We start from the raw sequence: 26,774 nt of genomic DNA, 5'->3' as shown, positions 1-26,774 counted from the left end.
TGTCGCTAAGGGGAGAGCCGGCACCGCCCCCCGGGGCGTTGCCAGGGGGCGGGGCCTGTCGCTAAGGGGACAGAGCCGGCACCGCCCCCCGGGCCGTTGCCAGGGGGCGGGGCCTGTCGCTAAGGGGACAGAGCCGGCACCGCCCCCCGGGCCGTTGCCAGGGGGCGGGGCCTGTCGCTAAGGGGAGAGAGCCGGCACCGCCCCCCGGGCCGTTGCCAGGGGGCGGGGCCTGTCGCTAAGGGGAGAGAGCCGGCACCGCCCCCCGGGCCGTTGCCAGGGGGCGGGGCCTGTCGCTAAGGGGAGAGAGCCGGCACCGCCCCCCGGGCCGTTGCCAGGGGGTGGGGCCTGTCGCTAAGGGGAGAGAGCCGGCACCGCCCCCCGGGCCGTTGCCAGGGGGCGGGGCCTGTCGCTAAGGGGAGAGAGCCGGCACCGCCCCCCGGGCCGTTGCCAGGAGGCGGGGCCTGTCGCTAAGGGGAGAGAGCCGGCACCGCCCCCCGGGCCGTTGCCAGGGGGCGGGGCCTGTCGCTAAGGGGAGAGAGCCGGCACCGCCCCCCGGGCCGTTGCCAGGGGGCGGGGCCTGTCGCTAAGGGGACAGAGCCGGCACCGCCCCCCGGGCCGTTGCCAGGGGGCTGGGCCTGTCGCTAAGGGGATAGAGCCGGCACCGCCCCCCGGGCCGTTGCCAGGGGGCGGGGCCTGTCGCTAAGGGGAGAGAGCCGGCACCGCCCCCCGGGCCGTTGCCAGGGGGCGGGGCCTGTCGCTAAGGGGAGAGAGCCGGCACCGCCCCCCGGGGCCGTTGCCAGGGGGCGGGGCCTGTCGCTAAGGGGAGAGAGCCGGCACCGCCCCCCGGGCCGTTGCCAGGGGGCGGGGCCTGTCGCTAAGGGGAGAGCCGGCACCGCCCCCCGGGCCGTTGCCAGGGGGCGGGGCCTGTTGCTAAGGGGAGAGAGCCGGCACCGCCCCCCGGGCCGTTGCCAGGGGGCGGGGCCTGTCGCTAAGGGGAGAGAGCCGGCACCGCCCCCCGGGCCGTTGCCAGGGGGCGGGGCCTGTCGCTAAGGGGACAGAGCCGGCACCGCCCCCCGGGCCGTTGCCAGGGGGTGGGGCCTGTCGCTAAGGGGAGAGAGCCGGCACCGCCCCCCGGGCCGTTGCCAGGGGGCGGGGCCTGTCGCTAAGGGGAGAGAGCCGGCACCGCCCCCCGGGCCGTTGCCAGGGGGCTGGGCCTGTCGCTAAATGGGAGAGAGCCGGCACCGCCCCCCGGGCCGTTGCCAGGGGGCGGGGCCTGTCGCTAAGGGGAGAGAGCCGGCACCGCCCCCCGGGCCGTTGCCAGGGGGCGGGGCCTGTCGCTAAGGGGAGAGAGCCGGCACCGCCCCCCGGGCCGTTGCCAGGGGGCGGGGCCTGTCGCTAAGGGGACAGAGCCGGCACCGCCCCCCGGGCCGTTGCCAGGGGGCTGGGCCTGTCGCTAAGGGGACAGAGCCGGCACCGCCCCCCGGGCCGTTGCCAGGGGGCGGGGCCTGTCGCTAAGGGGAGAGAGCCGGCACCGCCCCCCGGGCCGTTGCCGGGGGCGGGGCCTGTCGCTAAGGGGAGAGAGCCGGCACCGCCCCCCGGGCCGTTGCCAGGGGGCTGGGCCTGTCGCTAAGGGGATAGAGCCGGCACCGCCCCCCGGGCCGTTGCCAGGGGGTGGGGGCTGTCGCTAAGGGGACAGAGCCGGCACCGCCCCCCGGGCCGTTGCCAGGGGGTGGGGCCTGTCGCTAAGGGGAGAGAGCCGGCACCGCCCCCCGGGCCGTTGCCAGGGGGCGGGGCCTGTCGCTAAGGTGGGTGGGGCCGGATGGGTCAGCCATCAGACCGCCTGCCCGCCCATCGCCGGGGGCGGGGCCCGTTGCTAAGAGCGTGGCGAGGAGTATCAGCACCACCCTCACCGGGCTATCGCAAGGGGTCAACACCTGTCGCTAAGGGCTGTGGTACACGGCTCCAGCCCCCACGGTGCCGTCACCAGGTAGCGGGGGGGGGGTGTCACTAAGTGGCGTGGAGAAGTGAGCGCGGCGAAGTGTCGCTACAGCCCGTGCACGGCTGCTGGCTGCAGTACCGCGGTTTGGTCGCACGGTGGCGGTAGAGAGCTAAAATGGCGCCACTGCGCATGCGCGGCTGCCCGCCTGCAGTACCGCGGTTTGGTCGCACGGTGGCGGTAGAGAGCTAAAATGGCGCCACTGCGCATGCGCGGCTGCCCGCCTGCAGTACCGCGCCTTGGTCGCACGGTGGCGGCAGAGAGCTAAAATGGCGCCACTGCGCATGCGCGGCTGCCCGGCTGCAGTACCGCGGCTTGGCCGCACGGTGGCGGCAGAGAGCAGAAAAGGGCGCCACTGCGCATGCGCGGCCGCCCGCCTGCAGTACCAGCATCTGCTTGCACGGCAACAGCAGCGGCCAGAGGAAAACTTCCCCCTCGGGAACGGGCGGCTTCCCGTCTGCCGTACCCGGTTTTGATCGACCGGTGACTGCCGCGAACGGATAAGGGGCGGGTGGAAATCTCTACCAGGGTAGCGGAGCTCCCGCCTGCAGTCCCGGGGTTCGGTCGCTCGGTGAAAGCAGCGCGCAGAAAACAACAGGTGGCCAGTGCGCATGCGCGCCTGCCCGCCTGCAGTACCGCGCCTTGGTCGCACGGTGGCGGCAGAGAGCTAAAATGGCGCCACTGCGCATGCGCGGCCGTCCGCCTGCAGTACCGCGGTTTGGCCGCACGGTGGCGGTAGAGAGCAGAAAAGGGCGCCACTGCGCATGCGCGGCTGCCCGCCTGCAGTACCGCGCCTTGGTCGCACGGTGGCAGCAGAGAGCAGCAAAGGCGCCACTGCGCATGCGCACTGTCCTCCCGCCTGCCCCACTCGCCCCCACCCCACGCCCGAGGGAGGAGAAGCAGCACAAACCACCTGGGGAAAAAGGTCCCCTTTCCCACCCCCACACCCCCCCCGGAGTAAGCCCCATCAGTTGCTGTAGGCCTGCGGCATCAGGGCTGGGACAGGGAGAGCAGCAAGTCAACAGGTCCTGGAGGGTTAAAGAAGAAAATCCATCAGGGGAACACAGCTGCCCTTCTGAAGGCAGGCTGCCCGGGGTGAGGGGGGCAGCCGTGCGTCGGGGCACAGGGCAGCCAGGCAGACCAGATGCCAGCGGCTGCCCTGCAAAGGAGTTGTGCGCTGCTGAGCCTTGGGCTTCGTTGGCTTGGCAGCGCCTCGCCTCGCCACTGCTCATCCTGCGTAAGCACGAGGCTTCAGCGAGCACAGAACAGGAGGCCAGGGGAAGCGGGGGGGAGGAATGTCACCGGGGAAAAAAAGTCATGCAGGGGGGCCATCTCAGGGGACAGCGTCTGGGAGGTCACAGACACACGCAGAGGGAGGGCGGGGGAGGAGGCGGACACTGCCGGACAGGGGCATGTCTGGGCAGACACGCCATGGGGAACGTGCATGGGGATGACTGACACCAGGGGGGTCCCCCCAGGATAATCCCCAACGGGCAACTCACCTGGGCTTACCTGCAGCAGATGATCCGCTCCAGATAACCGACCCACTCCGGAGAATCCATTCCGGATAAGCCCCAGCAATGCCCCTCAAACTGCTGCTGTTTCACCCCAAATTTTCCCCAATTTGGGGTTTTTGGGGCGGTCGTTTGGTGGTGCTGATTTCTGTTTGGATGGCTTGGCTTTTTTTGTTGTTGGGGGTTTTGGGGGTTTTACCTTATGGAAAAGCAAAAAAAGCCAAAGGAACAAAGTTGGGATTGCTTTTCCAAACGGTTCACTTCTGGGTCTCTTTGGCCCTTTCCACAACAAAGAAATCGGTGATTTTTGCTCCTGGTTTTGTGCATGAGAATGGTTAGTGGGGTTCCAACCCATCCAACCCCCCACCGCTTTTTTTCCCCCCCCCGCCCTTTCCAGCTGCACAAACCCAGCAGGAGTGGGCTTTCCCAGGAGCCCCCAATTGTTTTCTTTCCCCCAAACCTGTTTGGGTGTTTTGCCTGTTTGGGGTTTTTCACCCCCCATTGCAGACCCAGACTTGGGGGCTTTGGGGTGTTTGTCTGCCCTGGCAGCAGCTCCCAGGCGGCCTGCGCAGCCCCAGAGGGGGAAGTCCCCATCTGGGGGAATCGGCCCCAAATCGGGATGGGAGAAGGAGAACGGGAAAGGGGCAGCATTTGAAAGCGCTTTTGTGTCTTCAGTTGATTGGGGGGTGGGGGTGGGGTGTGTGTCCAATTTTTAAATCCTCTCTATAAACATCTCTGTCAACATGGTTTCTTTGCATTTTAAAACCTTATATAGCATAGACATTTGCACTTGTGTGTCTACTTACACATCCTTACAGAGTACATCTATATTTTATATATACTATCTATTTTACATTTACATACAACACCTGTTTAGACTTAGCTATTAAATTTACACTTACACCTACTTAGGCTATTTACACTTACACAGCATATCTATTTACACATACCTGTTCAGACTTCCATATTAACACGTATATAAACCACCTATTTAGGCTAGCTATCTGCTTACTTACCCTTTGACACTTCAATCTTTTTCGACTTCTCTATTTAGACATCTACTTACAGTTATACCTAGGCTTATTTCACTCTATATAACCTCTATTTAGATTACACATCTGCTTAGACTATGTAACACACACTAAGCGTAGATGCTCGCTCTAGCCAGACTTTCTTCTGCTTTGAATTCCTTCATCTATCCTTTTTCTTCATTTTAAACTCCTTTATTTTTTAATTTAGATATTTAGACAGTCGAGTTACTTTTGTGGTTTAAAACCCTGTATCTCAATGTAGAATTTTTGTATCCTGAAATCCGTTATATAATATAGGAGAGAGAAGTTCTTATTTTAAAATCCCTTTATACATCTATCAATTAATATGACATGTCAATATATATAAAATAAGAGGTTTTTGTAATAGCCCCCCTCAATTTTCAGGCATTTTGGGGCTGCAACCCCCCTTTTTGGGGGGGAACCCCTACATGACGCCCCCACTCACCTGTTCCTCTGACGCATTATCAGCTCCCCCAGTGACACCGGGGCGCCCCGCATGACATCATCACACCACCCCCCCCACCCCCCCCACCCCAATTTTATTCACCCCCAAGAAGGGCACTAAACAAGGGAATCTACTCCAACCTGCAGCTCATTACTTTAATAGTGCCATTTACAAAGGTACACACACACACACCCCCACACCCCCCAGAAAAGGGGGAGCTCTGCTAAAATCTAAAAGGTGGGGCAGCCCCCCAAACAGCTGCAGCCCCCCCAGCCCCTGTCCACAGGCTAGCGGCCGCCCCACGGCGGAGCGGGAGCGTGCCAGAGGACAGTGTCACATCTCTCTCGGGCTCTGCTCGGCCACGCTCCCGCGCTGGGATGGGCTCCCCGGGGCGACAAACAGCCCCGGTCCCTGGGGGCCCCGACTCTCCCCACCAGGCAGCCCTCGCGGCCGCACCTGCGGGGCACCCGCTGGAGACAGAGCCGGGAGCCCCCAGGCAGAGGGATGGCCCCTTACCTTCACCACGCTTAACGACCGGCAGGCAAACCCGGGCCGGGGGGCATCTCTTGAGCATCACGAGACACTGAGAAGACATCTGAAAAACAGAAATCCCAAACTATATTTCAGCACGTGAATAAAATAGCACAGAAGAAAATGGAGGAACTCAGTCAGCACAAGGGATAGGAAGGAAATTGAGCCGCAGCAAGATTCTGGGCAAACGGGTCACGTCAAAACACAACACCTCCTTTAAAAGCTAGAGGGACTGGAACACTTGAAAACGGTATTAAGACTAACCGATACCATTTTGAACAGATTCTTCGCGTAACACTGAACGCTCTGGCTGGTGCTGGAAAACGTCTCATCCCTTCCTTACGGCACCGCTGCGGGGAGATAACCCCGTGAGGCTGCGGGGCAAAGTTGTACCGTAACCGGAACCTCCGCTTACAGATCCGCCGCAGCAGCTACAGCCCTCGCCCTGCCGCCGCACGTCTTGCTGCCTGGCTCCACGAAGCCTGAAGCGAAGCGTCAAACTTGAAAGAGTAACGTAAAAAATTAAGAATAAATCTCAGTAATGCACTTTGTGCTGAGAAGGCGGGCGCGTGTTTACGCACATCCAATATGAGCGTCTAGGCTCTGAAAGCTTTCCATTTTCCTTCTGCGTTCATTTAACTCGCACAGCCGTTCACACCCGCCATAAGATTATCTATCTCCAAAATACACAGCAGCAACGTGACTGGGGGGTTTTGGCGTGTTATGGAGTCGGGAGGGACGTCCGCCCAGCTGCCCCGCCCAAGAGATGCTGCTGAACTGCCAGGGAAACGCGCATCGAAAGCGAGACTGAAATAAAATACTTAAGAGCGCTCCCTCAAAATACTGGTGGGAAAAAACCGCCCCCACCCCAACATTCAGTCGCCCCTCGTTAAAGGGGAGAAATAAAACATAGCAGCAAGGAGCTGGACAGAGAGAGATGAGGACAAACAAATAGCACGGGTCTACGTGACAGAGAACGTGGAATTAGAACACAGAGAGGGGGAGCCGGACAGAGAGAGAGGCCGAGAGAAAAATCTAGACGGGCTACGGCGGGCAGAGGCAGGAATTAAAACCTAGGGACAGGGAGCTGGACAGAGAGAGACGGAGATCACAGGGAACAGCGGCGGGTGCAGGAAGAACAGGAATTCAAGAATAGGGAAAGGGAGCTGGACAGAGAAGAACTCAGGCAGGCAAGTAACAGTAGCAGGGTACAGAGCAGAGCAGACGAACTAAAAAGCGCGGCGGGAGCGTTGAGGCAGACAGAGAGAGATTAAGAAAAAAGTCACGGGCTACGTGGCAAAGCAGGAGGAACTCAGAAACGGGGATGGCAACCAAGGGAGAGTGAGCTGGTGAAGGATAACGGGTATTCAAAGTGAGGGACGGGGAGCTGGGAAAAGCGAGGCAGAGAAAAACAGAATCACAGAGAGAATCACACAAAGCCAAAAAAGAAGAAACTGAACAACAGGAACAGGTGTAACCAAAGCGATGAAATCAACCAACCAGAGACGGTGTTCCATTACGGGAACACGGAGCGTACGAATCAGCGCATCTGTCGATCTGCATTTTAGTCCCTAGGCGATCGTTAATGTCAGCAGAACAACAGACAACGTGCTTCTGTCAGAAAAGGATGACAAAACGCGGTTTCGTGTAGCGCACTGAGAAAACTAGCCAAGACTGCCAAGATTAAGAGCCAAGAAGGTAAAAGGCAATTCTGGCAGGGGGAGATCGCGACCACCGACTCACGGACCACCACCGAGCCTGCGCAGTGATTTACATACGGAACGAGCCAGTTTGTACCGATCAGTAGACAGGACGATAATGAATATGTATGAATACGTAAAATTTTGATCTACAAATTCTACGGGAAAGGTGTGTGAGGTACGCACGCCAGGAGAAGCGATCCCCCGTGCATCTGGCGCCGTGAATAAAGAACGCCTGCTCTTTAATACTAGATTGGTGTTGAATAGATATTTCCGATTTTACCGTGTTTTTTGGTAACAGTTTTGGCACCCCAGATGGGAACCTGCTTTTGAATCTCGACGGATCCGCAGGACCGTGGGACCTGCAGTCAGCCCCAAGGAATTCTTGGGGAGAGCTTCCGATCCCCAGGCCAGAGAATTCTGAGAAAGATCCCCTGGACTGAAGTAAACAAGGCATTCGTTTAAGAAGAAACTTAGGTAGAATAATATGTGGCGTTAGCTTCCCACATAGGACAGGATAGTGGGTTTGAGTCCCACAGGCCTGCCCGTAAGGCGCGGCGAAAGCCACGCAGGGTTGGGGCCAAGAGGTACCTCGGTTGGTAAGTCTCTGCTAGGCGAAAGCCTGTGGAGCGGGACCCGAGGGTAGGGGGGTCTTCAACAGGGGGTTGAAGTCTCCAGGGATATCTAGCAGGGGGCTACAGATCCCAGTGGCGGATTCCCAGTGAGACCTCTAACGGGGGTTGGAGTCCCTCTGACTACTATTTGTGATAGTGCACTATCACAACTGCTAGTCGACTGGGAGATGGGAGCATTTCTGAGTAAGAAACCTATCCCACAGAGAACACCTTTGGGATGTACTTTGAAGCACTGGAAAGACATCGGGGGTGATGACCCACTAACTCGGAAACCATTAATTGAATATTGCAATCATTGGTGCCCAACGTATCAATTGGAAGGTGGGCACGAATGGCCAGAACAGGAGACATTGCAATATCATACCATCTTGCAATTAATGTTGTTTTGTAAAAAGGGAAGGCAAATGGGAAGAAGTGGCATATGTTGATTTGTTCTTTACACTGTGGAATCATCCAGCGTGGCAGAAACAGCGTGAGATATGTCCACAGGATTCTACAGCAATGTTTCTGAAAAGAGGAAAATGTGGTGAGAACTTGAAGTGTTGCTCTACTTGTGATACTGGATACTTCACTTGATGGAACTGACAAGAAAATAGTATTGAATACAGCCAGAAGGCAGGTGCAGGGAGCACATGCTAACAGGAATTTACAGAGAACAACGAATAAGAATTTTCCATCTACAAATCCCGAGTGGGACCCTAATCAGCCAGGACCCAGGGGAATGTTGACTAGATGTCAGAGACAGATTTTATTTGGAGTAAGACATGCAATGCCAAAAGCCATAAATTTTGACCCATTTATTAAGTGAGACAAGAATTAAAGGAGTCCCCCCCTTCAGCCTTTATGGAAAGGCTGAAGGTGACCACCAGAAAATATACTCATTTGAACCCAGAAAAAAACAGAAAAAGCAATTCAGTTGGTCTCTATATTCATAAGACAATCAGCCCCAGATTGGGGGGGGTGGGGGGGGGGAGTAAAAAAACCTTCAGAAACTAGAAGAACCTGAATCCAGAGATCTGGGTAAAATGCTTGAAGTAGCTTGGCATGAAGGAGACCAGAGGAATCAACCCTAGCTGAACACCTGGTTACACTGAAGCTAGGGAATGAAGAAATAGAATTTTTGGTAGATACGGGAGCCACTTCTTTGGTATTGAATACACGTAAAGAGAAAGTTGATCATAAACCAGTAGGTGTTGTTAGTGCGACAGGGCAAAGAAAAATTAGCCTTTCTTAGAGCCATTAAAGTTTAAATTGGAGAAGCAATGGGCAACTCACCAGTTTCTGTATATGCCTGAATGTCCACTGCCTCTGTTATGATGAGATCTATTAAGTAAATTAGATGCTCAAGTAACTTTTAAAGATGGAGAGATTAAATTACTAATACCAGAACAGAATCAAAAGCCACAGAGGCGAGAGCGTTTATGTTACAGGATTCCTCCAGGGAGGAACAGGTTCCCGAAGAAGTGGAAAACGTAGTAATTCCTTTGGTTTGAGCGAGCGGAGCTCCGGAGCGACCTAAGCGGGCAGAGCCGGTAAAAGTAACCTTAAAGCCTGGAGCCAAGCCGGTAAGGCAAAAACAATACCGTATTAAGCGAGAGGCTCGAAAAGGATTAGAGAAGTTAATTATAAATTTTTTTCAGAATATGAGCTCTTAGTAGAATGTGAATCAGAATATAGTACTCCTGTGCCGCCAGTAAAGAAATCTAGAGGCAAAGAGTATTAGCTGGTTCACGATTTAAGGGCTATATCTCAGGTGGTCCAAGATCTACATCCGGTAGTAGCTAATCCATACACTTTACTGACCTCTTTTAAAGGAGGAGCATAAATGGTTTACTGTACTAGATTTGAAGGATGCCTTCTTTTGCATACCTCCAGGCATAAAAAGTCAAAGCCTATTTGCTTTGGAATGGGAAAGCCCCACCACAGAATGAAAGACACAGCTAACATGGACCGTACTTCCACAAGGATTTAAAATTAGTCCTACGATATTTGGGACTCAGCTGGCAAGAAAAAAAATTAGAAATATAGAAATGTCTAGAAAAAACAGAACCCAGGGAGAGGCATACTGTTACAGAATGCAGACGACATTCTGATAGTGGCAGAAAGTAAAGAATAATGTTTTGAAATTTTTAAATTTTCTGGGCCAAGGAAGATGCGGAGTTTCCAGAAACAAAACCCAAATAGGAGAAGAAGCAGCCATTTATTTAGGATTTGAAATATCTCAGAGACAAAGACAATTAGAAAGTGAAAAGAAAGAAACTATTTGTCAAATTCCCGAACCTTGCGGCCCGAAGGAACTGAGAGCTTTTCTGAAAATAGTGAAATAGCGTCAGCTCTGGATTCTGAACTACAGACTGTATGTAAAACCATTATAGGAGGCACTGAAAGAATCAAAGGATAAATATTTAACCTGGACGCCCGGATGCCAAACGGCATTCAAAGAACTGAAAAGAGCCTCAGTGATGGCCCCTGCATTAGGCCTACCCGATTTCGCTAAACCTTTTGAGCTGTTTGTCCACGAAAGACAACATTTAGCCCTTGGAGTGCTGACACAGCGACTGGGAACCTGGAAGAGACCCGTGGGCTACTTCTCCAAACAACTCGACCACGTGAGTAAAAGATGGCCTGGATGTTTACGGGCAGTGGCAACAGCAGCGCTGCCGATCCAGGAAGCCCCAAAGTTAACAATGGGACAAAAGATGACAGTATGTGTCCCGCACATAGCGGTGACTGTTTTAGAACAAAAGGGGGGTCGTTGGCTATCCCTTAGCAGAATGTTGAAATATCAAGTTGTTCTGTTAGAACAAGACCATGTGGAATCGAAGACTACTGCTATACTGAATCCTGTATGTTTTTAACAACAGAAAACCTTACGGACAATTTCGAACACGATCGCTTGCTAACTATTGAACAAGTCTATTCCAGCAGACCAGGCCTGAGACACAAACCTCTGGGAAAATCCTGATCTGGAGTTGTTTACAGATGGAAGCAGCTCTGGGCGAGAAGAGAATGGCCGGATATGCTGTCGTTATCACCGCCGAGGGAATGGAGTCAGGGGCGCTGCCTGCGAACACCTCAGCACAGAAAGCAGTATTGGTAGCGTTGAAGCGAGCTCTGCGAATGGCAGAAGGACGAAGGATAAATATCTAGACTGATTCCAAACATGCATTTGGTGTGATCCACGATCATGGAGCTACTGGGAAGGAAAAAGGACTGCCATCAGCCCAAGAATCATTGATACAGCATAAAGAAGACATTCTCCAACTTCCGGAAGACGTGCAGAAACCAAAAGAAGTGGCGGTAAAGCGTTGCAAAGCTCATCGATTCGGCCAGACGGCTGTAAACATAAGCAAACGATTGACAGATAAAGCTGCAAAGAGGACTGCAGAGCAAGGTATCCTTGCACTAGTACCAGTAAAACAGATCGGAATTCCAAAGTTGAAACCGAGATTATTATAATAAATTGGATGAGCAATTAGCAGAACAATTGGAAGCATCACAAAACACAGAGAGATGGTAGGTAACACCAGAAAAACAAGTAATAATAATAACAACCCCACAAGTTATGACAGAACTTGCAAAAGAAAAGCATGAGCAAACACATTAGGGTGTAGATGCTACGGTTTTGAGTTTAAAAGCATCTGTAGCGTGTGTAGGCATGACAAGAATAATTAAACCCATGGTAGCTAAGTGTCCAATCTGTCCTAGAAATAATCCCCTGAACCAAAGGAAACCACCTTTAGGAGTAACAAAACAAAAAATTCTCCCGGAAATTATTAGCAAATTAAGTTCTCTGAGTTACCCAGACAAAATAGATATAGCAGTATTTGTTAGTGATGATGGACAAATTTTCTAGTTGGCCAGAAGCTTTCTCGTGCTGCACCAACAAAGCTAGAGTAGTAGTTAAAATGTTGCTGAAAGAAATAATACCAAGATTTAGAGTGCCAACAGGAATGTCCTCTGGGAGAGGACCACATTTTTTTGCAGAGGTAGTTCAACAAATTAATAAAATTTTGGGTATAAAATGGAACCTGCATATGCCCTAGAGACCACAATCAAGTGAAAACTTTGAGAAGATGAACCAAACACTGAACTGACATAGTGGAATATTATTGATCTAGGATGGAAGTATTGAGAAAATGATTATTTCAAAACTTCCAAAGGGGGGAAATGTAACCAAAGCGATGAAATCAACCAACCAGAGACGGTGTTCCATTACGGGAACACGGAGCGTACGAATCAGCGCATCTGTCGATCTGCATTTTAGTCCCTAGGCGATCGTTAATGTCAGCAGAACAACAGACAACGTGCTTCTGTCAGAAACGGATGACAAAACGCGGTTTCGTGTAGCGGACTGAGAAAACTAGCCAAGACTGCCAAGATTAAGAGCCAAGAAGGTAAAAGGCAATTCTGGCAGGGGGAGATCGCGACCACCGACTCACGGACCACCACCGAGCCTGCGCAGTGATTTACATACGGAACGAGCCAGTTTGTACCGATCAGTAGACAGGACGATAATGAATATGTATGAATACGTAAAATTTTGATCTACAAATTCTACGGGAAAGGTGTGTGAGGTACGCACGCCAGGAGAAGCGATCCCCCGTGCATCTGGCGCCGTGAATAAAGAACGCCTGCTCTTTAATACTAAATCGGCGTTGAGGAGTTGTTTCCGATTTTACCGCGTTTTTCGGTAACACACGGAGTCAGACCAAGAGGGCCAGAGAAAGACAAAATACCGACAGGCTACAGGACAGAGCAGGAGGAATAAAAAAATAAAAATGGAGCCAGAGCCAGGCAGAGAGAGGCGGAGAAAGAACAAGTAGCCACAGGCTACAGGACAGAGAGAGGGAGGACTGAAAAGACGGGGAGGCAGGGAGCCACTCAGAGCGAGATGGAGAAAGAGGGGGGGGGGTGCAAAAAAAAAAACTAAAAAAAATTTTGCAGCAGGTAAGGAAAGAGAGGGGGCCAGGGGGGAGAGACAGGGAGGGCCCAGGACGCACAAGAGAGGCAACGGGGCCCCAGTGGCCCAGGACTCACCGCGACTCTCGCTCTCAGCGCTGCTGGCACAATTTAGCCGTTCAGATGCTTCTTTCCCCTCCTCTCCGCCCTGCCTCTTCTGCAGCTCCAGACTCTAGGCCATCCTCCACCTGAAGAGAATACAAGGGTGTCTCACAGCTCTTACGAGATGAGGCTTCCTAGGCACGTAGCGTAGCCTAGCTCGCTCGTGCCGGAGCTGGGGGCAGGAGCACGGGGCAAGGGGGGCCAGGGGAGGCTGAGGGGGAGCTCTGGTGAGCTGGGGAGTCGGCTATCTTCTGCACCGTGGGCAGGGGGAAAAGGTCATCCTCCTCCTCCTCCTTTCCCTCTTCCCTTCTATCAGCTCCCGGGTAACTCCTGGGGCTGCCCTCACCCGCTCGCCTTTAGCATACCAGAAGCCTGCCTCGGCAGGTCGTTTGAAGCTTCCCATCCCACCAGCCCCAGTAGTGCAGGCACACAAGGAGACACCCCTGCACCCACCAAAGGGGCTCGCTCACCTCACCGGCAGCCCTAGGCCTCACCCGACACAGGGAATCGTGTCCGACACACCACCACGCTGCAGCAGGAGCGGAGGAGGCCTTTCCTTACCAGGAAGCAGCAACGAGCACGGCGGCATCACCTCGCAGGCACCGCAGCATCGCAGGGCTGTCACCTGCGGAGAGAGCAATGGGGATCACAGGGACGCCACCGCGCGTGCGCGGCTCCCGGGCTCAGTACCCAACTCTGGTCGCTGGGCAGCAGCATTATCTGAATTACTCTTCTCGATTAATACCATCCAGAAACCGTAACTTGGCTGCATCCACAGAGCTTCTATTCCTCTGCACCTTTCCCCCTCGCAGCCCCAGCAGCACTGTTCATTGCCTCTGCACCAAACAGCAAAGCATCTCGAGCATTTCAGTCCTTTCCTCTCGACTGCTTAAAAAAATCTGGTGCTTGCTACTGTCCATGCCACTGCCCCCCCCGCCCATGCCTGAGGGAGGAGAAGCAGCACAGCAAACCTGGGGAACAAGGTTGGGTCCCCCACCCCCGCAGAATAAGCCCCAGGAACTGCTTGTAGGCATGTGGCATCAGGGTTGTGATAGGGTTTTGTTTTGGTTTTCTTTTTTTTCCCCTGCCTTCTTTACATAATGTATTAATTGGGGTTGCTTTTCCAAACTACTGAGTTCTGTGGGGACTTTTTGTGCTTTTACCCTACAAAAAATGGTCATTTTCACTTTCGGTTTTGTGCATGAGAATGGTTGGTGGGTGCTTTTAGGTGGTTGTTCCTTCCCCACCACCACCCTTTTTTTCCCTTTCCAGCTGCACAAATCCAGCTGGAGTTGGCTTTCCCAGAAGCCCCAAGTTGTTTTCTTTCCACCAGAATTCTTTCTGTTTTTTTCACCCCCCATTGCAGACCCAGAGTCAGGGGGTTTGAGGTATTTTTGTGCCCAGGCAGCAGCTCCCAGGCTGCATAAGCAGCCCCACAGGGGGAAGTCCCCGTTTGAGGGAATCGGCCCCAAATTGGGATGGGAAAGTGAAGACAAGGGAAAAAAAAACCTGAATAACCTGAAAAAGAACACCTACTCCAGCCCACCAAGCACCGGTCACCTTGCCTGACTCACCTCCAGGGCCCAGATCACGCTCGGCTCATCGCTTAGCGCCCTCGGATCACAAAAAAAAAGAGTAAAACCCATAATGGAGCCCTATAGCCATCAGTCACATCTTCCCTCCAGTACTACACAGACTCACCTTCTTCCAGCGCTCCCCTGGGCTCTCCTCCGTTGCCCTGCACGACTCATCCACCTGCACCTGGAAAAACAGTGTTACTGAACAAGTCACCTGGAGGCACAGCAACAGCTTAACCATTCCACAGCTCTTGCGCCCCCGTAGGAATACCATCTAGAGCCCAACTACAGCCTGCCGTTAAAGGAAATGCGTTAAATCAAACGTTAAGCCCTCGCACGTACAAGCCGGAACAGCAAACACACGGCACGCTCGCGCACCCAGGGCGCAGCCCGACGGAGGTCCACAGGCACCTCGCCGGTCTGATGCGGAGCCGCCCAGCATCCCTGCGAGCACAGCTGCAGGCGCAACAGCAGTTTCACCTACACCCATCTCAGCGCGCAGCGCTTCTGAAGCTTTAAGCTGAAAGCCCTACCTTGACCCTTGGCCACACTAGAAGCGAGCCGTGGCTAGGACTCCACAGAAACACAGCAACACAAATTGCACACCCACAGCGGCGACAGCCTTGCAACTATTTAGACCAGGAACAACAGAGAAAAGTAAAACAGCTTCATCACCCGCACAGGAAAAGCAGCAGACGGAGACAAAGGGTCAGCATTCACAGCCCTTACAGAACACAGGCGTTCTCTCTCCTTCCACTCCTAAACCCATCCCCACTTAGGTCTAAATATCGCAGCCCTGCTGGGGCAATATCGAGAGCGGGGAACAAGAGCCCTGCCGCCCGCCGTTTGTGCGGCAGGACACAAAAACAGAGGGACATGTTTTGCCACACACAACCCTGAATCTCCTGAAAATTTATGTTTACCAAAAATAGCCATTTGGAACATATTCCCAAAAACATTCGGCAATGAAACGCTTACGTGCTTGACACCCGCACATTTTTGGGGAACTTGCTATTTGCTTCCTGGTTTTGCTGGTCTTCCCTCAGAAGTTCTACCTGCAGCCAAGTTATTCCCACCCGCCCGACCGGTTCAACCATTCACCTTCCTGGTATTACCAGCACATTGACACAGGCGAGGAACTTAACTGCTCTTCTAAAACTATCCAAATGACAATCACAGCCCTGAAAGAGGAGTGGAAGAGAAGAAAAGGAGAGATCAGGCAGCAAAGATGCCCTGCAGGCTGCTGCCAGCCAACACTGCACTCTTTTGTTAAAGCCACCCCACCCCCCCAAACGCAAAAATAAACCCCATGACTTTGTGGAGTGCGGTTTTTTTTTCTTTTCCGCAGTCCTTCTGGAGCTCATCCCTGTCTCAGCATCTTGTCTTGTCAGAGCATGAAGATGCAGATGATCTGTATCCCGACGACATCTGCATGGGATGAATACATTTTCAGAAATAGACCAGATCTGTGAGACTCCTGTCACCTTTGTGGTTTTAATAATCATAACTCAATTTTGTCGACTGACACACTTGTGAGAACTAACTTTGAAACTTAGCCTCTCCTTGGGGAAAAAAACGTGTTAGACACCAAATGAAACTGATTCAGAGCTCCGAACCACGATGGAGCCGATAGAGCTGCTGTGACTTAGTTTGTATGATTAATTAATTGGTTAATAACTATCCTAAGCAGCACAGAAAGAAGAGCTGGACCCAAAGAGGGTGTGCTGTGCTGGATCCAAAAAGCACCCTTCCTCCAGAGACCCGCCTCAGGTGGCGAGTTCGCTCTGGTGCATGCCGGCCTCCCGAACTTCGGGGTCCGATGTGACCGGACCCCCACCTCCGGGGAGGGTCCGCGTACCCTGCCCAACCCCTGCTTTCCCCTGCAGCCCCCAATGCCCCCACCCCACCCCAACCCCCCAGCCTGCACAAGCAGCCAAACCGGCTTCTGCTTTTGGCCCCCAAACCAGCTCACTTTGGGACCGTTTCTGAGCTAAAAAGCCCAGCTGCTGAGCCTGTTCTCAAGTCCCAAAAATGCAGCACTCGACCTCTGCTCCTCAGCCCCAAACCACACGACTTAGTCCCCTCGGTCAGGCCCTCAAAACGCACGACTCGATCTGTTTCAGGGCCCCGGCGTCAGCCACAGGAGCCTGCTCCCACGGCCCAGGAACAGAAGAGCTGCGCTCTCCCCGCTCAGGGACCAAACCAGCTGAGCCTGGCTGCGTCCCGGCCCCCTCCGCAGTCCCCACGGGCAACGCTCAGGGCCGCGGAGAGCGCAGCCACCCCGCAGCCCCGCACCCCCACGGCCCACGCGGGCACTGTCGGGGAGGCCTCGGGAACTGAACTGCGCGGGCCCGGCCCCGCACCCCGGCGGGGCAGCCCAGCGCCGGCCCGGCAGCGCTTTCCTCCTGCTCTCGCAGGCCTCGTTTCCCCGGCACCGCCGGGCCCGCACCCCAACCCCACAGGGGGCCGGGCCCAGCCCGCCTCCAGCAAACCGCGGCGGCAGCAGCCGGGGTCCCTGCCTGCCTCGCGGGCAAGGGGGGGACCCGCCCGGCACCGCAGGGGCCCCCGCCGGGGTCGCCGCCGCCGCCCGACCCCGACGAGGAGCAGCCGAGAGCCGGGTGGGGCTGCCCCTACTTCCCCACGGCCGGGCACGGGCTCGGCCCCAAAACCCAACCACCGACCCACGACAGCGCTCGGCCCGGGGCCGCTGCTGCCCGCAACCCCCCCCCCCCCGGGGACTCCGCGGACCGGGAGACCCCACAGCCGAAACCCGCCGACCCACAGCGCGCCCAGCCACGCACGCGGCTCCTCACCTGCCCCCCGGCGCGGCTCCGGCTGCCCCACGGCCCGGCACGGAGCCGAACCCGGCCACCGGACCATCCGCCGCCCCCCCGCAACCCCCGGACGCTCCGGGCCGGTTCTCGTCCCTTTTCGCTCCGACGCCTCGAGCCGAGCCGGCCCCGCTCCTCCGAGCTACCGGCGGTGCCCGCTCTGCTGCTCGGGGCCGGGCCCTGTTCTCACCCGGCCGCGAGAAGCCGCCCCGGGGTCTCCTCGGTGCGTCCAGCCCCGTGCCGTGCCGGAGCGGGGAGAGCCGGGTACGAGCGCGGAGCCCTGGGGCAGGGGTTGCCCCAGTGCCGCCGACGGTGTGGGGGGGGTGTGTCGTCGTCCCCCGCCCCACGCGGGGGGCGCACACACGGTACACCCGCGGGCAGGGGCATCCCCGGGGAGCCGTGCGGCCGGGCTGCGCCGTAGGAGGGGAAGGTGATGTTGGTTTCCCATTTTCCCCGCAGCCTGATCCTCCCCCCTCCCCCGTACTGAGTTGCCCCCCCCGCCCACCCCTTCCCGCGCGTTACAGCCCGCGAAAAAGCTTTTAACAACCCCATCGACAACACTCCCTTTATCCCTCTTCCAGCAGCAGCAGCAGCGAGAGATTAAGCCAACTGCAGCAGAGAGGAGGAAGGCAAGGAGAGCCTTTTCAAGCAAGGGCAGGACAAAAATGCACGGCGTGGACAGGCACAGGAGAGGCTGCGTTATCTGGAAAGCACAACACCTACCCAAGGGCAGAAAATAAGGAACGAATCGTTTCCAAGGAGCTGCAGCAGACAGGTCACCTTTTTCTTTATTGCTCTCCTGCCCTTTGTTATCCAAAGCGATAGGCTTCACCACCGGGCAGAAAATAGCTGCCTAGATTTACACGGACAACCAGAAACAATCAAGCCACCCAGGAAAAAGTTCACAGCAGAGGTATAACACATCAGCAGCTAAAACATTTGTTACGCAGGCACAACCAGGCACTAAACAAAGGCTTTCCAACATTGGAGATCTAGAACAGGTAGACATTAGCACAGAAGCGCAAGGGGCTCCGTCACCCTGCGCAAATCTCCCCGTGCCTACACACGCACACGTTCAGAAGTTTTTTATCAGAAAACGCCTGACTGAGCCATTTGCCACAGTCACGAGACTCACGACATGACACACGAGGTGGGCCCAGAGTTTTAAGGCAAAAATACCTCCCCCGCCCCCCACCCGAGATCTTTCAGGCTCCAGACCTGCCATCTCCCCGCACCAAACCTCCCCGGCCAAAGGGTTTCAGGTGGCCCAAAACACAGTACACAGAAAATAAACGGGGAAAGCCCTACATTGTGCAAAAGAGAACGATGCCCGACCAGGGCTTCTCTGCGGGGCCCGAGCTCGGCACGGAGCCAGCCCCCGGCACGAGCCCGGCCCCGGGGCCGGCACGGAGGAGCCAGCCCCCCCCCGGCACGAGCCCGGCCCCGGGGCCGGCACGGAGGAGCCAGCCCCCCCCCTCCCCCGCCCGGCCCCGGGGCCGGCGCGACGGAGCTCCCCCCCCCCCCGCCCGGCACCGAGCCCGGCCCGGGCCGGCGACGGAGCCCCCCCCCCGCCCGGCCCAGGGTCGGGCCCGCACGGAGCCCCCCCCACCCCCGGCCCACAAGGAGCCCCCACCGCTGCCCGAACTCACCCACCAGCGCTCTCCGGCCCCCGGCTACGGCCGCGCTGCTCTCTCAGGCGGCTGCCGCAGACGAGGATCGGGAGCCGCCAGGCCTCCACGAGTCCCGAGGGGATGCCGGCCACCGCAGGGGATGGCTGCCTGCCGCCGGACTGCCGCGGCGCTCCCCGCCCAGCTCCGAGCAGGCTCCGCCGGCCACGGGCTTCCCACGCCGGGCCGCAGAGGGGCCCCGGCACCGCAAAGAGACCCCTCGCGACCCGGCCGCCCCACGCACCTCTCCCACCTCCGCTCCGCCGCGCACGCGCCACCGGAAGCCCGGGCCCCGCGGGGCGGCCCTTAGAGGGCGGCCGGAAGGACCGGCCCCCACCGGCCCCGCCCCCGCGCCGGACCGCCCCCGCGCCCAGCCGGTGAGCGCCAGCGCCCCCTGCTGGCCGGGCCGCGCTCAGCTCGCGAGGGCGCCGAGGGCCGGGCGGGGCGGGACGCGCCGGCTCGGGGCCGGCTCCTTTCGGGGCGAGCGGGCGAGCGAGAGACCCCTGCGGGCCCCGGTCACGGCCGGGCAGAGCCGCGCGCCCTCCGGGAGCGGCTGAACGGGGCTGCCGCTCGTGACACGTACCGAGCCGTCCGCGACGGGAGCGAGCAGAGGAGGAAGGGGCCGGCGGCCGCGGGGCCCTGCCCGCAGGCACGGGGGGGGGGGTGCGGGCTGGGGCCCGTGGGGCCGCCCTGCTGGGCCGCTGCCCTGCGCCGCACCGCGCTGGGGGCTGGGGCCCGACCGGCGCCGGGGGACCGGGGGCAGCCACGAGCAGGGGGCCTGAGCTTAGCCACGGCCTGCAAAACACCCCGCAGCGTGAGACGCTGCGAGGCCAAGGTGGTCCTTGGCAATGGGGGCGCCTGGGCTCGGCCTCCGCCGTACCCGTCCTGGGTCTGCGTGGCGTTCCAGGGGAACGGTGTTCTCCTTGTGCGGAAGGTGGGCTGGCCGTTCGGCCGTGCCCCGGCCGTTACCGATACTGCCAGAGGCGCTCGCACGCTCTGGCCCGTTACTGCTGCGGGACCGCGCCGTAGCCGAAAGAAGAGGTGTTGTGTTTTCTCACAGAAAAGCCTCCTACGGTCAGTGGAAGAAATAACCTCCTTCCGTGGCACTGACTCTTTTCGTCCAGTCCATAGCCGGCTTTCGGCTTTTGTCTTTACAGCATTCAGTTTGCTTTCTGCCAAGCTTTCTACCTGCTGTGAAACATTTGGATGGTTTTTTCCTGTTGCTTTTTTTCCCCCCTACTTGCTCCACAACTCCCACACCAACCACCCAGCGCGGCTCGCCTTTCAGCCCCCAGACCCAGGAGCCTTGCCCTGGGACGGCCCGTACATGTCAGCAGAGTTGTTCCAGCTCTCACCCTGTCCCTACCCAGCTGAGGACGTCTGTGTCCGTGAGAGACACCCAGACACTGCCCCTGCAGCGTGGCAGTCCCCTGCCCCGTCAGTGAAAACTGCGGCAATATCGGCTAAGTTTAAAAGCGTCGGCAGGAGGTGCAGGATACGTAAATAAAGCGGCGGTTGGCTGCCGGGTACGGGTGCGATATAAATACATTTTGTTTACAGGCCTTCGTGCCTATTCAGCGTTGAACGGCACCGCAGCCCACCCACCCCGGGGCTCACGGGGCTCGGAGAAGGGTCTCTCCAAGGGCACAACCTAAGGCAGCGCAGGAAGCCCAGCTGCCACGCTCCCAGTCGCTACGGGACGCTTGCTTACAGCTACACCGACGAGGGTGCGGATGAGGCTGGAACTAGCAGAAATGCTGACTCTTCTGGCCTTTTATTTGCGGAAGGCACAGCGCGCGAGCCTCGGCGGCTCACAGGAGAAGCGTGCGGCGCTGCCGGACTCTCATTCTCAGCTCACGTACTACTGCCAAAGCTCCTGCCCTGTGCTGTGCCAGATGCCGGCTGGCGTGAGCACCTGGGCTCCTGAGGGACCCCCTTGTCCTGAGAGCCAGAGGTACTCGCTTCCCTTTGCATGAGGCCTGTAGGAGATAGACCCTGCAATTTAAAAAATCTGTATCAAACGTGGCAGACTCAAAGGGGGGCATTTTAAAAAAGGCAGGTTTGTTTTCTTTTTTAACTTTACGATCTACAGCCTAGCAAAGAGCTCCCTTTCAGTGTCAGTCGCTTGGCCTTCTCCCCTACTGACGAGGTCCCAGCCTCCCGGTGAGATCTCGCTGGAGATATTCTCAGTTTCCCTCAGGTACGGGGCTGCCCTGGCCCGAGGCCAGCGAAGAAGCTGACTTTGCCCGTGCCTGAATCAGCAACACGTCCAGCAGGCGACTTGCAGAGCCCAGGGAACCCTCGTAAAGAGGTTTGGGGGTGGGCCGCGCCACATCTGCGGCATCGGCCGTGGGAAAGGACCGGCGCAGTAAAGCAGGTGGGTGAAACCGCGGTCCGCGCCAATACGTGCTGCTGCCTGGGGCATCGCTTTGCTGCGGGTCAAGTCAGATGCTCTCTGTAAGAGTCAGTCAGGGCAAAGGCCGCAGCAGATGTCTTTTCTGCTCATTTTAACAAAGGCTGGACGGAGCCCCTAGAGGAAGGCACTACGCGTCTTGCTGGGTCTGTTTGCCTGCCTTCTCGTAAGCCGTCGCGGAAACTTGCACGAGCAAAGCCTGTGCAAGCTGACGACAGCCACGCACGGTTGAAGAGGGAGCAGACGGTGAGAGCAGAGGTGCGCGCTCAGGCTGTGCGCTGGAAGCTAATGCTAATGCTGCAAAATAAAGAGTGGATTTTCTTTTTTGGGTTTAGGTGAGCACTAAACATGACATGTGCGTGTGTGCGTGTGTCTCTCGCAGGTTTTTGTCATACACCCCACCCCCCCGCCCCAAAAAAACCACCCGCACATGCCACGCGTTAAACAGTGGTTTTCCATTGTACTTAGACGTGCTTACATAGGTGTGTTGGTTTTTTTCTTTTTTCTTTTTTAATGCAGAAACAGCAATACGATAGATTTAATACAGCTAGCAATTAGATGGGTGTAGCTTTAGAGCGTCGGCTGTTTACAAAGCAACTGCACACCTTCTTTAACTCACAGTTTAAACAGGTAAACTTGCAGTGCATCACACGTGCTTTGTACAGTCACGGTCCACACGGCAGGCCAGATGCTTCCCCCTGCCTTGTCCTTGTTCCCCCGACTCCGACGGGACCGCCGAGGCCACCCTGGGGACAGCGCCGCTTTCTAGCAGCTGGGTTGCTTGCCTGGACGCCCCACAGACAAACAGTCATTTCCCCACTGAACCTCTTCTCAAATATTTTCCTAGCCCTGCAGGCCCCAGGTCCTTTGGTTCATATTTCCTTTTTTCCGGGCTTGATGCACAGGACCGACGATTTCCAGAAACAGAAACAGAGGCTGATTCAGTCCAGGCTAAACATTCTCTGACCTAAACCAAACTGCCTTCGAAGAGATAGCTGTACTGTAGGCACCACCTCGGGAACAGAAGTTGCCCTGTCATTAAAAAAAAAAAAAAAAAAAAAAAAAAAGGAGGAAAACAAGGCATTTCAGGCTGAGGAGGCTGAACGGTGTGCTGGGGGCGGTGGGGGGCTGGAAAGAAACAGTTCAGACGATTAGAGCGAGCTTGGCGTTGCAAAGCGTGCCATTATTTTTAATTCGGCAGTCAGAAGAAAATAGATTCTGACACTGATTTCCTGCGTGCTGCGGGAGTTCTCTCCTCAGCATTCCTGTGCACCATTTTACTTTTGTGTCCCGTCCGCTTCGCTTTTGCGCTGTAGCTCTCCGGTTCTAGCTACGCTTCCCACCACCCCCATTACGCTTTGACAAGCCCAGCTCTCACTGTGCTTCCCTTCCCTTCCCGTATGTGCGTGCAGGGAAAAGCCCGCGCGTCTGCCACTACAGGACACGCTCTGGGGGGCAGGAGAGATGACGACGCTCCCTGACAGAGGACACAGCTGAGGGGCGGTCCGCCGGGGCCGGGGAGATGGCAGCACCTTCCCTCAGCTGCCCCATCCGAGCACAGGTGCAGGTGCACACTGAGGAGAGACAAGCAGGCAGGAGCCGCAGAGCGAGAGAGAAAATAAAATTCACGGGCGGGTGCTACTTGCGTCTCATTTTTAGCGCAAGACATTAATTCTCAGCACATTCTTGGAGCTGCCCCTTTGGGACTCACGGAGAAGAGGGAGGTTGGCCACGCGGTGCAGCCCAGCTCTGCTTCCCCTAAATGGTTTTACTGTTCAGGTGTTGCCCTAATCTGGCCGGTACCCCCGCAAAGAGTTTGGGATTTCTGCTGCCTCTCCGGGCCAGCCACAGACCCCGACTTCATCGCAGCGAATGACCCTGCACTCGTCAGAGCGGTTGCCGAGTCACATCCCGCTGCCTTCCCTGCAGAACTGGAGACCCTTTTTCAGCCCTTGCCCCCTCTTCTCTCAGCTCGTCGCCCGTCCCTTTACCAGTGCCGGCACCGATCCTGCCTCCAGCTCGCCCTGTCCCCACCTGCGAGCGCCCAACAGGAGCTAAATGTCTCCTCAAGGATGCACGGAAGAGACGCGCAGGTAACCCAGCACAGACCCCCTGCAAACATCTTCTTTCCATTTGCTTTCCTCTCCTGACACGAAGGGATGACTTAGGAAAAGCGTACTGCTCGCATTTCACCTGCACCGCTTCTACTTTCACTCTCGCTCCCCTTGGCAGTAATTAATAGCGGTGGCGGGGGGGGCTGGGGCATTCCCCCAAAGCGGCTGCGGTTACATCCGGGCGGTTGTGGCACTCCATTAGCTTTGTAATTTTTAAATCTAAATCTTCTGGAATTGTTAGTTCTGGTCAGGAATCACCCGTACCTGCAAATTTTCTTAATAGCTACGCTTGAACCCAGCCACTGTTTAACAGCTCACCTTTATTTCTCTTCATTTAAGAACCCAAAGCTTCGTTTACTGCTTGGGTTGGAAGCAGGAGCTGTCGCTGCCTCCGAACTTTCTAACAGCCCTGTTACAATTTCAGTACTACCCGCTCCCGATTTAGCTTTCCGGGTCGATTTTCATTCTAGATTCTAAAATTTCCTTATTTTGTTTCTGATCAGGAGTCATTAATGCCTGCAGTTGATTTAATAACGGCTGCATTTAGATTGAGCTATTAATGACTCGCAACTCTATTTATGGCATAAAAAAGGACTGCCTTTATTTTTTTTAATTACAGATTAGGAATAATGACCGCCTGGTTTGTTCAGTAATAGCTGCGATTAAATTGAGTCACGACTCCTCCCTAAATAATATGTGTTTATTTGCACTCCTACAATTTAACCTCCCCTTCACTGGTCAGGGGCACCGACAAGTGCCCGCGCGTACCTCCGCGCCCCCTGCGCCGGCTCCCCAGGGAGCAGCCTCGTACCCTGACCAGAGTCTGCAGCGGCCCGTTGTCGGCCCAGCTCCTCGCCCTCGAGCGGCGGATCCGCTGCTGCCCAGAGGGGACGGAAACGGCGCGGGGTAAATGATAATGTGAAATGATAAACGAATAAAATGATCTCACAAGGGGGAAGAAAACCAGCAAAGCAAAAACCAAACCCCAAACAGAACACCATACCACTAAACCGCCTCACCGCCCCCTCAGCGCCCAAAACAGCATCCCGGGAGAAAAAAGGCAAAGCAGGCCACAAGGGACCTTTCTAGTACAGCTGCTGCCAAAGAGCGCCAAGCTCTGGAAGCCTTACCTCAGGCAACGCCTCCGCTTCTCTAAACGCCAGAGCACGCCTGCCCGGGGGGCTGAGACAGCCCCAGAGCTGCGACCGCCCGAGGGAACACGGGAGCCCCGGCGCCAGAGGAGCCCGGGGGCAGCGAGAGCTGCCCGAGCCCCGGCTGGGGCTCTTCGACCCCCGGGCCCCGCCCCCGCCCTTCCCACAGCGCCCCGCGAAAGGGGCGGGCCGAGCCCCCCGAGGGGGGAAGGCCCCGGGAGCCGTACGGGAGCCGCCTGGAGCTCCCGGCGCGGGAGGGGGGGGGGAGAGAAAACACCCAAACCGAGCCCCCCCCCCGAGCGGAGCAAACACAGGCTCGGGCCGTTGCCGGGGGGCGGGGCCTGTCGCTAAGGGGAGAGAGCCGGCACCGCCCCCCGGGCCGTTGCCAGGGGGCGGGGCCTGTCGCTAAGGGGAGAGAGCCGGCACCGCCCCCCGGGCCGTTGCCAGGGGGTGGGGCCTGTTGCTAAGAGGAGAGAGCCGGCACCGCCCCCCGGGCCGTTGCCAGGGGGCGGGGCCTGTCGCTAAGGGGATAGAGCCGGCACCGCCCCCCGGGCCGTTGCCAGGAGGTGGGGCCTGTCGCTAAGGGGAGAGAGCCGGCACCGCCCCCCGGGCCGTTGCCAGGAGGTGGGGCCTGTCGCTAAGGGGAGAGAGCCGGCACCGCCCCCCGGGCCGTTGCCAGGGGGCGGGGCCTGTCGCTAAGGGGAGAGAGCCGGCACCGCCCCCCGGGCCGTTGCCAGGGGGCGGGGCCTGTCGCTAAGGGGAGAGAGCCGGCACCGCCCCCCGGGCCGTTGCCAGGGGGCGGGGCCTGTCGCTAAGGGGAGAGAGCCGGCACCGCCCCCCGGGCCGTTGCCAGGGGGCGGGGCCTGTCGCTAAGGGGAGAGAGCCGGCACCGCCCCCCGGGCCGTTGCCAGGGGGCGGGGCCTGTCGCTAAGGGGAGAGAGCCGGCACCGCCCCCCGGGCCGTTGCTATGGGGCTGGGCCTGTCGCTAAGGGGAGAGAGCCGGCACCGCCCCCCGGGCCGTTGCCAGGGGGCGGGGCCTGTCGCTAAGGGGAGAGAGCCGGCACCGCCCCCCGGGCCGTTGCCAGGGGGCGGGGCCTGTCGCTAAGGGGAGAGAGCCGGCACCGCCCCCCGGGCCGTTGCCAGGGGGCGGGGCCTGTCGCTAAGGGGAGAGAGCCGGCACCGCCCCCCGGGCCGTTGCCAGGGGGCTGGGCCTGTCGCTAAGGGGAGAGAGCCGGCACCGCCCCCCGGGCCGTTGCCAGGGGGCTGGGCCTGTCGCTGAGGGGAGAGAGCCGGCACCGCCCCCCGGGCCGTTGCCAGGGGGCGGGGCCTGTCGCTAAGGGGAGAGAGCCGGCACCGCCCCCCGGGCCGTTGCCAGGGGGCGGGGCCTGTCGCTAAGGGGAGAGAGCCGGCACCGCCCCCCGGGCCGTTGCCAGGGGGTGGGGCCTGTCGCTAAGGGGAGAGAGCCGGCACCGCCCCCCGGGCCGTTGCCAGGGGGCGGGGCCTGTCGCTAAGGGGAGAGAGCCGGCACCGCCCCCCGGGCCGTTGCCAGGAGGCGGGGCCTGTCGCTAAGGGGAGAGAGCCGGCACCGCCCCCCGGGCCGTTGCCAGGGGGCGGGGCCTGTCGCTAAGGGGAGAGAGCCGGCACCGCCCCCCGGGCCGTTGCCAGGGGGCGGGGCCTGTCGCTAAGGGGAGAGAGCCGGCACCGCCCCCCGGGCCGTTGCCAGGGGGCTGGGCCTGTCGCTAAGGGGATAGAGCCGGCACCGCCCCCCGGGCCGTTGCCAGGGGGCGGGGCCTGTCGCTAAGGGGAGAGAGCCGGCACCGCCCCCCGGGCCGTTGCCAGGGGGTGGGGCCTGTCGCTAAGGGGAGAGAGCCGGCACCGCCCCCCGGGCCATTGCCAGGGGGCGGGGCCTGTCGCTAAGGGGACAGAGCCGGCACCGCCCCCCGGGCCGTTGCCAGGGGGCGGGGCCTGTCGCTAAGGGGAGAGAGCCGGCACCGCCCCCCGGGGCCGTTGCCAGGGGGCGGGGCCTGTCGCTAAGGGGAGAGAGCCGGCACCGCCCCCCGGGCCGTTGCCAGGGGGCGGGGCCT

General features: G+C 58.1%; 2 long non-coding RNA genes across 4 annotated transcripts; both read right to left on the bottom strand.

The window, feature by feature from the left end:
- Positions 1-3,768: 3,768 nt before the first annotated feature.
- LOC135310929 (uncharacterized) lies at positions 3,769-13,007 on the bottom strand. Of its 3 annotated transcripts, XR_010370869.1 has the most exons (4): positions 12,914-13,007; positions 5,803-6,038; positions 5,524-5,602; positions 3,769-3,823 (listed from the first exon to the last, which is right to left on the bottom strand). It is a non-coding gene; the product is annotated as an uncharacterized LOC135310929 (long non-coding RNA). The 3 variants fall into 3 exon arrangements; XR_010370870.1 differs by lacking the exon at positions 3,769-3,823 and having other exon boundaries at positions 5,366-5,602; positions 5,809-6,038; XR_010370868.1 differs by lacking the exon at positions 3,769-3,823 and having other exon boundaries at positions 5,368-5,602.
- An 8,858-nt stretch (positions 13,008-21,865) lies between these two features.
- Positions 21,866-24,434, bottom strand: LOC135310928 (uncharacterized). Its single transcript, XR_010370867.1, has 2 exons — positions 24,308-24,434; positions 21,866-22,457 (listed from the first exon to the last, which is right to left on the bottom strand). It is a non-coding gene; the product is annotated as an uncharacterized LOC135310928 (long non-coding RNA).
- Positions 24,435-26,774: the final 2,340 nt, after the last annotated feature.

Source organism: Phalacrocorax carbo, unplaced genomic scaffold, assembly GCF_963921805.1.
Source record: "Phalacrocorax carbo unplaced genomic scaffold, bPhaCar2.1 SCAFFOLD_91, whole genome shotgun sequence".
Taxonomy (NCBI): Eukaryota; Metazoa; Chordata; class Aves; order Suliformes; family Phalacrocoracidae; genus Phalacrocorax; species Phalacrocorax carbo.
Note: the sequence above shows the minus strand (reverse complement) of the source record. Positions and strands in the feature narration are given on the sequence as shown.